We start from the raw sequence: 13,948 nt of genomic DNA on the forward strand, positions 1-13,948 counted from the left end.
TGTGCTCCACACATACATAGAGGAGGAGTACTGTGCTCCACACATACATAGAGGAGGAGTATTGTGCTCCACACATACATAGAGGAGGAGGAGTACTGTGCTCCACACATACATAGAGGAGGACTACTGTGCTCCACACATACATAGAGGAGGAGTATTGTGCTCCACACATACATAGAGGAGGAGGAGTACTGTGCTCCACACATACAAAGAGGAGGAGGAGTTCTGTGCTCCACACATACAAAGAGGAGGAGTATTGTGCTCCACACATACATAGAGGAGGAGGAGTACTGTGCTCCACACATACAAAGAGGAGGAGGAGTTCTGTGCTCCACACATACATATAGGAGGAGTATTGTGCTCCACACATACATAGAGGAGGAGGAGTACTGTGCTCCACACATACAAAGAGGAGGAGGAGTTCTGTGCTCCACACATACAAAGAGGAGGAGGAGTACTGTGCTCCACACATACATAGAGGAGGAGGAGTACTGTGCTCCACACATACAAAGAGGAGAAGTACTGTGCTCCACACATACAAAAAGGAGGAGGAGTACTGTGCTCCACACATAAAAAGAGGAGGAGTTTTGTGCTCCACACATACATAGAGGAGGAGGAGTACTGTGCTCCAGACATACAAAGAGGAGGAGCAGTACTGTGCTCCACACATATATAGAGGAGGAGGAGTACTGTGCTCCACACATACATAGAGGAGGAAGAGTACTGTGCTCCACACATACATAGAGGAGGAGTACTGTGCTTCAGTACCAGTTTTGCATGGGGTAATCCCCCTGGTCAAATTCGATGATGAGTCCTGGGGCCCTGGAAGAGTGTCCGACCTCTGACATCACCCATTGCGCCTCCCCTCTCGAGGACACAAAAACGGTGACATCATCGGCATACGCTACCACTCTAAGAGTGGCTTCCGTGCTGCCCGATCCATCCCGACTCCCACCAACGGGCCACGATCAACCCTCCTAAGGAATGGGTCAATCGCGAACACGTATAGAAGTGGGCTCAGAGGACAACCCTGGCGAACACCAGACCCGACCTCAAAAGAGCGGCCAATCCAACCGTTCACAAGCGGGAAACTCTCTGCCCCTGCATACAAAACTTTCAGCCAATTGACAAACTCCCCCGGCAGGCCATACCTCAGAAGGACAGACCAGAGGTACTCGTGGTTAACCCGGTCAAACGCTTTTGCCTGATCCAAGGACAGCAAGTACCCCTTCCAGTTACCAGCCCTGCCCTGCTCCACTGCCTCCCGGACACAAAGCACAGCACTAAATGTACTGCGGCCTGGAACAGAGCAGTGCTGGGTCCCCGAAAGGAGCCGGGGCGCAAACTGCACCAGCCGAGCAAACAGCACCTTTGCCAAAACCTTTCTGTCCGTATTGAGAAGCGCAATGGGACGCCAGTTCTCAATACGAGATCGGTCCTTACCCTTTGACAGGATGATCAGGGCAGACCTCCTCATTGACTTCGGCAGAGCGCCCGAGGAAAGACACTCATTGAATACCTCAGTCAAGAGGGGAACCAAGGCGTCCTTAAAGGTCTTATAAAACTCGGATGTTAAGCCATCCGGACCTGGCGATTTCTTGAGGGCGAGCCCTTCAATCGCCCGGCTGACTTCCTCTTCACTGATCATCTCTGTCAAAACATCAAGAGAGGGGTCTACTCCTGGCTCAGGGACAGTTTCAGCCAGGAAAGCCGACATCACATCCCGATCTAGATCCCTCCTGCCCAAGAGGTGTGAGTAGAAGGATCTGACGACCTCCAGAATCCCTGATCTGGACCTTTTCAGGGATCCCGTACTGTCAACCAGTCCTGTGACAACTTTACCATTCACTGACATCTTGCAGTTCCTGTAAGGGTCGGGCGAGCGGTATTTCCCGTAATCCCTCTCAAAAACCAAAGATGCGTGTCTATCGTACTGACACCTCTTCAGCAAGGATTTCACTCTGGAGATGTCCTCACGACTACCTCCAGTCGAGACGAGGTGCTCGAGTTTCCTCCTCAGGCCCTGATACAGGCGGTACCTGTCCAGGCTCCTGAGGCTCGAGAGCTGGCGGAAGAATCTCGCCACCCTTTTCTTGAGCATCTCCCACCACTCTGACTTACTGCTACAAAGGCCCAGCAATGGTACCTGGCTCTGAAGAAAGTCCTCAAAGGATTGTCTGATCTCCGCTTCTTCCAGGAGAGACGAATTGAGCTTCCAGTAGCCTCTTCCCATCCGGGGGGTCTCTGTAACATTCAGAGAAAACAAAATTAGACAGTGGTCGGAGAACTCCACCTCAACAACAGAAACTGCTGAAGAAATGGCTTCCTCCTTTAAATAAAACCTGTCTATTCTAGACCTGCAGCTACCCCTATAATAGGTGAACCCCGCGTGGCCTGGGGTGTGCCGGATGTGGACATCCACCAGGCGAGCCTCACTAGCTATGCTATTAAGAGCGACGCTATCATAAGTCAGCTTGTCTCTGGAACCTCCCCTATCCTGGGACCTCGTGACAGCATTGAAGTCCCCTCCAAAGACCACCTGCCGACTTGTAAAAAGGTAGATCCTCATAAAGAGACACTTCCTGTCCCACTTGGACTGGGGACCATAGATGTTAATTAGGCGAAGTTCTTGTCCCTTCATGAGGACATCCAGGATCAGGCACCTCCCCAATTCTGAAATATAAAACAAGATTTTGGAAACTAAAGATCAGGCTAGTTGTTCAGAAATGACGGCGCAATGAGAGAAGGGAAGGAATGGGAGTCCTGTATTGCTTATAGTCACAAATTGTCTAAGAAGCTTTTCCCTTTGCATCAACGTCTTTCAGGTATTCAATGTAGATGTGGGACAGTACCTTAAATCTGGTAAGCGGTGTAATAACAAGGTAAGATCACCAGGTTCTCCATGTGTCGCTGGCTCTGCCATGTAATAACAAGGTAAGATCACCAGGTTCTCCATGTGTCGCTGGCTCTGCCATGTAATAACAAGGTAAGATCACCAGGTTCTCCATGTGTCGCTGGCTCTGCCATGTAATAACAAGGTAAGATCACCAGGTTCTCCATGTGTCGCTGGCTCTGCCATGTAATAACAAGGTAAGATCACCAGGTTCTCCATGTGTCGCTGGCTCTGCGATGTAATAACAAGGTAAGATCACCAGGTTCTCCATGTGTCGCTGGCTCTGCCATGTAATAACACGGTAAGATCACCAGGTTCTCCATGTGTCGCTGGCTCTGCGGTGTAATAACAAGGTAAGATCACCAGGTTCTCCATGTGTCGCTGGCTCTGCGATGTAATAACAAGGTAAGATCACCAGGTTCTCCATGTGTCGCTGGCTCTGCCATGTAATAACAAGGTAAGATCACCAGGTTCTCCATGTGTCGCTGGCTCTGCGGTGTAATAACAAGGTAAGATCACCAGGTTCTCCATGTGTCGCTGGCTCTGCCATGTAATAACAAGGTAAGATCACCAGGTTCTCCATGTGTCGCTGGCTCTGCCATGTAATAACAAGGTAAGATCACCAGGTTCTCCATGTGTCGCTGGCTCTGCCATGTAATAACAAGGTAAGATCACCAGGTTCTCCATGTGTCGCTGGCTCTGCCATGTAATAACAAGGTAAGATCACCAGGTTCTCCATGTGTCGCTGGCTCTGCCATGTAATAACAAGGTAAGATCACCAGGTTCTCCATGTGTCGCTGGCTCTGCCATGTAATAACAAGGTAAGATCACCAGGTTCTCCATGTGTCGCTGGCTCTGCGATGTAATAACAAGGTAAGATCACCAGGTTCTCCATGTGTCGCTGGCTCTGCGATGTAATAACAAGGTAAGATCACCAGGTTCTCCATGTGTCGCTGGCTCTGCGATGTAATAACAAGGTAAGATCACCAGGTTCTCCATGTGTCGCTGGCTCTGCGATGTAATAACAAGGTAAGATCACCAGGTTCTCCATGTGTCGCTGGCTCTGCGATGTAATAACAAGGTAAGATCACCAGGTTCTCCATGTGTCGCTGGCTCTGCGATGCAATAACAAGGTAAGATCACCAGGTTCTCCATGTGTCGCTGGCTCTGCCATGTAATAACAAGGTAAGATCACCAGGTTCTCCATGTGTCGCTGGCTCTGCGATGTAATAACAAGGTAAGATCACCAGGTTCTCCATGTGTCGCTGGCTCTGCCATGTAATAACAAGGTAAGATCACCAGGTTCTCCATGTGTCGCTGGCTCTGCGGTGTAATAACAAGGTAAGATCACCAGGTTCTCCATGTGTCGCTGGCTCTGCCATGTAATAACAAGGTAAGATCACCAGGTTCTCCATGTGTCGCTGGCTCTGCCATGTAATAACAAGGTAAGATCACCAGGTTCTCCATGTGTCGCTGGCTCTGCCATGTAATAACAAGGTAAGATCACCAGGTTCTCCATGTGTCGCTGGCTCTGCGATGTAATAACAAGGTAAGATCACCAGGTTCTCCATGTGTCGCTGGCTCTGCGATGTAATAACAAGGTAAGATCACCAGGTTCTCCATGTGTCGCTGGCTCTGCCATGTAATAACAAGGTAAGATCACCAGGTTCTCCATGTGTCGCTGGCTCTGCCATGTAATAACAAGGTAAGATCACCAGGTTCTCCATGTGTCGCTGGCTCTGCGGTGTAATAACAAGGTAAGATCACCAGGTTCTCCATGTGTCGCTGGCTCTGCGATGTAATAACAAGGTAAGATCACCAGGTTCTCCATGTGTCGCTGGCTCTGCCATGTAATAACAAGGTAAGATCACCAGGTTCTCCATGTGTCGCTGGCTCTGCGATGTAATAACAAGGTAAGATCACCAGGTTCTCCATGTGTCGCTGGCTCTGCCATGTAATAACAAGGTAAGATCACCAGGTTCTCCATGTGTCGCTGGCTCTGCGGTGTAATAACAAGGTAAGATCACCAGGTTCTCCATGTGTCGCTGGCTCTGCCATGTAATAACAAGGTAAGATCACCAGGTTCTCCATGTGTCGCTGGCTCTGCGATGTAATAACAAGGTAAGATCACCAGGTTCTCCATGTGTCGCTGGCTCTGCCATGTAATAACAAGGTAAGATCACCAGGTTCTCCATGTGTCGCTGGCTCTGCGATGTAATAACAAGGTAAGATCACCAGGTTCTCCATGTGTCGCTGGCTCTGCCATGTAATAACAAGGTAAGATCACCAGGTTCTCCATGTGTCGCTGGCTCTGCGATGTAATAACAAGGTAAGATCACCAGGTTCTGCATGTGTCGCTGGCTCTGCCATGTAATAACACGGTAAGATCACCAGGTTCTCCATGTGTCGCTGGCTCTGCGGTGTAATAACAAGGTAAGATCACCAGGTTCTCCATGTGTCGCTGGCTCTGCGATGTAATAACAAGGTAAGATCACCAGGTTCTCCATGTGTCGCTGGCTCTGCGGTGTAATAACAAGGTAAGATCACCAGGTTCTCCATGTGTCGCTGGCTCTGCGATGTTCATGTGGATCCCATGTTTCCACTTGTGTGCAGCGGGCGGCCGTGTGACTTACTATTTCCTCCAGATGGAAACTCGATCGCAGCGCTTTTGGTTCCTCTTTACTCCGTAGTGATCCGTATAGGAAAGAAAGGGATACGGAAAAAATGGTGCAGCAGAGCTTCTATTTAGTGAAGAAAATGTTTTAATATTATACTCACAAAAGTAGATTAAAAAACAGGCCTTAAAAATAGATACAACTATAATCAGAGGAATATACCACACCCATTCAATAGACATAATTACAATAACTATCAGAGACCCCGATATGAAAATCAATATAATACACAAAGAAGAAATAAATATGAGTATGATGATAAATATAAACATCAGGGACAACAGTTTACCCCATATGGGAGAAAATACGCCACTCAGATACAATGGTATTACCACTAATAATAGATATACCCCCTTAACACAGACTGAAGATAGGCAGCCAGTAGACACCAATAGAGAGGAAATCCCCATAGAGTCCAGCCAGGAGAACCAATCCACACCAATAAAACGGAAACTAGAAAAGTTAGAAGAGGAGGTAAGAAAAATGGAAGTAAATGTCTTAGCTCCAAAGAGACAGAAAGACAAACAGATCCCATTGATAAGGGGATCTTTAACTTAAGTAAAAAAACCCTCTCTACCGCACACGTTAGCCTCCTTTCAAAAAGTTTAAAGTATATCCCTGACAGAAAAATGAACAAATTTGAAGTATTTATAGATATTCAAAAATTTGTAAGATCTATAAATCTGAAAAAATATTTTCTAATGCATCCGTATCAACCGTTAGAAAAAACCACCAAATACATAAACAGTGGTCTAAAAGAAAAATCTACTTTCGTTCCGAATCCCTCAGGTAACGATTGTATTAACACTTTTAAACGAATTGTCACAGAGGAGTTGGAAAAAATTCCACTGCAAACTAATCCCCACCCTAACCTGACCAATAAGGAACGGCAAGCACTAAAAGACCTTCAGAAGGATCAAACAATAGTGATCAAACCGGCCGATAAGGGGGGGGGGTGATTATGGATAAGGGGGACTATATGGATGAAATGACTAGGATTCTATCAGATACAATCCAACAGAGACCTATAGAAAAGAACTGCTAGTCATTCTACATAGAGCTAAAGAAAAGGGGATTATAAAAGATAGGGAATATCATTTCCTAAATCCAAAATTTCCAAAGATTCCTACCATCTACTTTTTGCCAAAATTACACAAGAACAAAGAAACCCCACCAGGACGGCCCATAGTAGGCGGCATTGATTCCATATCCAGTAAGACATCAGAATATGTAGATAAGTTTCTCCAGCCGTATGGACCTAGTACAGCCGCTTTTTTAAAAGATTCAGGGACCCTTCTGGAAATAATTAAAGGACGCCTGTCATCAGGTCTGTGTCACTAGTCCTGTCACCTCTACCTGTTGGAGCAGCTCACAAGGATCCATCCCAGCCTTTATCTAGTTATTTCATACATTATTCATTGTAAAATCATCTATTCTTTATTATGTAAATGAGGCTGGTCACATGGTCAGAGGCAGTGATGTCACCCCTGTTACCCCTCCCCTCTCCTCCCCCTGCTCATGTCTGTGTGTAATGTATAGTAAAGCATTGCTGGTGTGTGTGCTGCATCTGCTGACAGGCTGCATCCTCCTAATACACATGTGAGAGACACAGACATCAGCTACACAAGTACCAGACATGTTCTGCTGTAACATGGCTGCCTGGAGCTGCTGTATCTCTCCTATACACACACACACATACAGGCTGCAGGGGGCGCCAGCACCAGGAAGCACATCATTATACAGCCTCACATCATTATACAGCCTCACACTATTATACAGGCTGTCAGTCATATGTATAGGAGTATCTCATACACACAGGCTGCAGGGGACGCCAGCACCAGGAAGCACATCATTATACAGCCTCACATCATTACACAGGCTGTCAGTCATATGTATAGGAGTATCTCATACACACACAGGCTGCAGGGGGCGCCAGCACCAGGAAGGATATCATTATACAGCCTCACACCATTATACAGGCTGTCAGTCATATGTATAGGAGTATCTCATACACACAGGCTGCAGGGGACGCCAGCACCAGGAAGCACATCATTATACAGCCTCACATCATTATACAGCCTCACACTATTATACAGGCTGTCAGTCATATGTATAGGAGTATCTCATACACACACAGGCTGCAGGGGGCGCCAGCACCAGGAAGCACATCATTATACAGCCTCGCATCATTATACAGGCTGTCAGTCATATGTATAGGAGTATCTCATACACACAGGCTGCAGGGGGCGTGGCCACCAGCACCAGGAAGCACATCATTATACAGTCTCACATCATTATACAGGCTGTCAGTCATGTGTATAGGAGTATCTCATACACACACAGGCTGCAGGGGGTACCAGCACCAGGAAGCACATCATTATACAGCCTCACATCATTATACAGGCTGTCAGTCATGTGTATAGGAGTATCTCATACACACAGGCTGCAGGGGGCGCCAGCACCAGGAAGCACATCATTATACAGCCTCACATCATTATACAGGCTGTCAGTCATATGTATAGGAGTATCTCATACACACTGACTGCAGGGGGCGCCAGCACCAGGAAGCACATCATTATACAGCCTCACACCATTATACAGGCTGTCAGTCATGTGTATAGGAGTATCTCATACACACAGGCTGCAGGGGGCGCCAGCACCAGGAAGTACATCATTATACAGCCTCACATCATTATACAGGCTGTCAGTCATGTGTATAGGAGTATCTCATACACACAGGCTGCAGGGGGCACCAGCACCAGGAAGCGCATCATTATACAGCCTCACACCATTATACAGGCTGTCAGTCATATGTATAGGAGTATCTCATACACACACAGGCTGCAGGGGGTGTGGCCACCAGCACCAGGAAGCACATCATTATACAGCCTCACATCATTATACAGGCTGTCAGTCATATGTATAGGAGTATCTCATACACACAGGCTGCAGGGGGCGCCAGCACCAGGAAGCACATCATTATACAGCCTCACACCATTATACAGGCTGTCAGTCATATGTATAGGAGTATCTCATACACACAGGCTGCAGGGGGCGCCAGCACCAGGAAGCACATCATTATACAGCCTCACATCATTATACAGGCTGTCAGTCATATGTATAGGAGTATCTCATACACACACAGGCTGCAGGGGGCGCCAGCACCAGGAAGCACATCATTATACAGCCTCACATCATTATACAGGCTGTCAGTCATATGTATAGGAGTATCTCATACACACAGGCTGCAGGGGGCGCCAGCACCAGGAAGCACATCATTATACAGTCTCACATCATTATACAGGCTGTCAGTCATGTGTATAGGAGTATCTCATACACACAGGCTGCAGGGGGCGCCAGCACCAGGAAGCACATCATTATACAGCCTCACATCATTATACAGGCTGTCAGTCATATGTATAGGAGTATCTCATACACACTGACTGCAGGGGGCGCCAGCACCAGGAAGCACATCATTATACAGCCTCACATCATTATACAGGCTGTCAGTCATATGTATAGGAGTATCTCATACACACTGACTGCAGGGGGCGCCAGCACCAGGAAGCACATCATTATACAGCCTCACACTATTATACAGGTTGTCAGTCATGCACTGGGGGTGTGGCCTCCAGCACCAGGAAGCACATCATTATACAGCCTCACATCATTATACAGGCTGTCAGTCATATGTATAGGAGTTTCTCATACACACAGGCTGCAGGGGGCGCCAGCACCAGGAAGTACATCATTATACAGCCTCACATCATTATACAGGCTGTCAGTCATATGTATAGGAGTATCTCATATACACACAGGCTGCAGGGGGCGCCAGCACCAGGAAGCACACCATTATACAGCCTCACATCATTATACAGGCTGTCAGTCATGTGTATAGGAGTATCTCATACACACACAGGCTGCAGGGGGCGCCAGCACCAGGAAGCACATCATTATACAGCCTCACATCATTATACAGGCTGTCAGTCATATGTATAGGAGTATCTCATACACACACAGGCTGCAGGGGGCGCCAGCACCAGGAAGCACATCATTATACAGCCTCACATCATTATACAGGCTGTCAGTCATGTGTATAGGAGTATCTCATATACACACAGGCTGCAGGGGGCGCCAGCACCAGGAAGCACATCATTATACAGCCTCACATCATTATACAGGCTGTCAGTCATGCACTGGGGTTGTGGCCACCAGCACCAGGAAGCACATCATTATACAGCCTCACATCATTATACAGGCTGTCAGTCATATGTATAGGAGTATCTCATACACACACAGGCTGCAGGGGGCGTGGCCACCAGCACCAGGAAGCACATCATTATACAGCCTCACATCATTATACAGGCTGTCAGTCATATGTATAGGAGTATCTCATATACACACAGGCTGCAGGGGGCGCCAGCACCAGGAAGCACATCATTATACAGCCTCACATCATTACACAGGCTGTCAGTCATATGTATAGGAGTATCTCATACACACACAGGCTGCAGGGGGTACCAGCACCAGGAAGCGCATCATTATACAGCCTCACATCATTATACAGGCTGTCAGTCATATGTATAGGAGTATCTCATACACACACAGGCTGCAGGGGGCGCCAGCACCAGGAAGCACACCATTATACAGCCTCACACTATTATACAGGCTGTCAGTCATATGTATAGGAGTATCTCATACACACACAGGCTGCAGGTGGCGCCAGCTCCAGGAAGCACATCATTATACAGCCTCACATCATTATACAGGCTGTCAGTCATATGTATAGGAGTATCTCATACACACACAGGCTGCAGGTGGCGCCAGCTCCAGGAAGCACATCATTATACAGCCTCACATCATTACACAGGCTGTCAGTCATATGTATAGGAGTATCTCATACACACACAGGCTGCAGGGGGCGCCAGCACCAGGAAGCACACCATTATACAGCCTCACACTATTATACAGGCTGTCAGTCATATGTATAGGAGTATCTCATACACACACAGGCTGCAGGAGGCGCCAGCACCAGGAAGCACATCATTATACAGCCTCACATCATTATACAGGCTGTCAGTCATATGTATAGGAGTATCTCATACACACACAGGCTGCAGGGGGCGCCAGCACCAGGAAGCACATCATTATACAGCCTCACATCATTATACAGGCTGTCAGTCATGTGTATAGGAGTATCTCATACACACACAGGCTGCAGGGGGCGTGGCCACCAGCACCAGGAAGCACATCATTATACAGCCTCACATCATTATACAGGCTGTCAGTCATATGTATAGGAGTATCTCATACACACACAGGCTGCAGGGGATGTGGCCACCAGCACCAGGAAGCACATCATTATACAGCCTCACATCATTATACAGGCTGTCAGTCATATGTATAGGAGTATCTCATACACACACAGGCTGCAGGGGGCGCCAGCACCAGGAAGCACACCATTATACAGCCTCACATCATTATACAGGCTGTCAGTCATATGTATAGGAGTATCTCATACACACACAGGCTGCAGGGGGCGCCAGCACCAGGAAGCACATCATTATACAGCCTCACATCATTATACAGGCTGTCAGTCATATGTATAGGAGTATCTCATACACACACAGGCTGCAGGGGGCGCCAGCACCAGGAAGCACACCATTATACAGCCTCACATCATTATACAGGCTGTCAGTCATATGTATAGGAGTATCTCATACACACACAGGCTGCAGGGGGCGCCAGCACCAGGAAGCACACCATTATACAGCCTCACACTATTATACAGGCTGTCAGTCATATGTATAGGAGTATCTCATACACACACAGGCTGCAGGAGGCGCCAGCACCAGGAAGCACATCATTATACAGCCTCACATCATTATACAGGCTGTCAGTCATGTGTATAGGAGTATCTCATACACACAGGCTGCAGGGGGCGCCAGCACCAGGAAGCACATCATTATACAGCCTCGCATCATTATACAGGCTGTCAGTCATATGTATAGGAGTATCTCATACACACAGGCTGCAGGGGGCGCCAGCACCAGGAAGCACATCATTATACAGCCTCACATCATTATACAGGCTGTCAGTCATATGTATAGGAGTATCTCATACACACAGGCTGCAGGGGGCGCCAGCACCAGGAAGCACATCATTATACAGCCTCACTCCATTATACAGGCTGTCAGTCACATGTATAGGAGTATCTCATACACACACAGGCTGTCAGTCATGCACTGGGGGTGTGGCCTCCAGCACCAGGAAGCACATCATTATACAGCCTCACATCATTATACAGGCTGTCAGTCATATGTATAGGAGTATCTCATACACACACAGGCTGCAGGGGGCGCCAGCACCAGGAAGCACATCATTATGCAGCCTCACACCATTATACAGGCTATCAGTCATATGTATCGGAGTATCTCATACACATACAGGCTGCAGGGGGCGCCAGCACCAGGAAGTACATCATTATACAGCCTCACATCATTATACAGGCTGTCAGTCATATGTATAGGAGTATCTCATACACACACAGACTGCAGGGGGCGCCAGCACCAGGAAGCACATCATTATACAGCCTCACATCATTATACAGGCTGTCAGTCATATGTATAGGAGTATCTCATATACACACAGGCTGCAGGGGGCGCCAGCACCAGGAAGCACATCATTATACAGCCTCACATCATTATACAGGCTGTCAGTCATATGTATAGGAGTATCTCATAAACACACAGGCTGCAGGGGGCGCCAGCACCAGGAAGCACATCATTATACAGCCTCACATCATTATACAGGCTGTCAGTCATATGTATAGGAGTATCTCATACACACACAGGCTGCAGGGGGCGTGGCCACCAGCACCAGGAAGCACATCATTATACAGCCTCACATCATTATACAGGCTGTCAGTCATATGTATAGGAGTATCTCATACACACACAGGCTGCAGGGGGCGTGGCCACCAGCACCAGGAAGCACATCATTATACAGCCTCACATCATTATACAGGCTGTCAGTCATATGTATAGGAGTATCTCATACACACACAGGCTGCAGGGGGCGCCAGCACCAGGAAGCACACCATTATACAGCCTCACACTATTATACAGGCTGTCAGTCATATGTATAGGAGTATCTCATACACACACAGGCTGCAGGGGGCGCCAGCACCAGGAAGCACATCATTATACAGCCTCGCATCATTATACAGGCTGTCAGTCATATGTATAGGAGTATCTCATACACACAGGCTGCAGGGGGCGCCAGCGCCAGGAAGCACATCATTATACAGTCTCACATCATTATACAGGCTGTCAGTCATATGTATAGGAGTATCTCATACACACACAGGCTGCAGGGGGCGCCAGCACCAGGAAACACATCATTATACAGCCTCACATCATTATACAGGCTGTCAGTCATATGTATAGGAGTATCTCATACACACAGGCTGCAGGGGGCGTGGCCACCAGCACCAGGAAGCACATCATTATACAGCCTCACTCCATTATACAGGCTGTCAGTCATGTGTATAGGAGTATCACATACACACAGGGTGCAGGGGGCGCCAGCACCAGGAAGCACATCATTATACAGCCTCACATCATTATACAGGCTGTCAGTCATATGTATAGGAGTATCTCATACACACACAGACTGCAGGGGGCGCCAGCACCAGGAAGCACATCATTATACAGCCTCACATCATTATACAGGCTGTCAGTCATGTGTATAGGAGTATCTCACACACACACAGGCTGCAGGGGGCGTGGCCACCAGCACCAGGGAGCACATCATTATACAGCCTCACATCATTATACAGGCTGTCAGTCATATGTATAGGAGTATCTCATACACACACAGGCTGCAGGGGGCGCCAGCACCAGGAAGCACATCATTATACAGCCTTACATCATTATACAGGCTGTCAGTCATATGTATAGGAGTATCTCATACACACACAGGCTGCAGGGGGCGCCAGCACCAGGAAGCACATCATTATACAGCCTTACATCATTATACAGGCTGTCAGTCATATGTATAGGAGTATCTCATACACACACAGGCTGCAGGGGGCGCCAGCACCAGGAAGCACATCATTATGCAGCCTTACATCATTATACAGGCTGTCAGTCATATGTATAGGAGTATCTCATACACACACAGGCTGCAGGGGGCGCCAGCACCAGGAAGCACATCATTATGCAGCCTTACATCATTATACAGGCTGTCAGTCATATGTATAGGAGTATCTCATACACACACAGGCTGCAGGGGGCGCCAGCACCAGGAAGCACATCATTATGCAGCCTTACATCATTATACAGGCTGTCAGTCATATGTATAGGAGTATCTCATACAC

General features: G+C 47.9%; 1 protein-coding gene across 1 annotated transcript in view; it reads left to right on the forward strand.

Annotated features, from left to right (window-relative positions):
- The window catches only part of RAB11FIP4 (RAB11 family interacting protein 4), a 149,618-nt gene that overhangs the window by 53,136 nt on the left and 82,534 nt on the right, over positions 1-13,948 (forward strand).

The sequence above is a fragment of the Engystomops pustulosus genome, unplaced genomic scaffold (assembly GCF_040894005.1).
Source record: "Engystomops pustulosus unplaced genomic scaffold, aEngPut4.maternal MAT_SCAFFOLD_89, whole genome shotgun sequence".
Taxonomy (NCBI): Eukaryota; Metazoa; Chordata; class Amphibia; order Anura; family Leptodactylidae; genus Engystomops; species Engystomops pustulosus.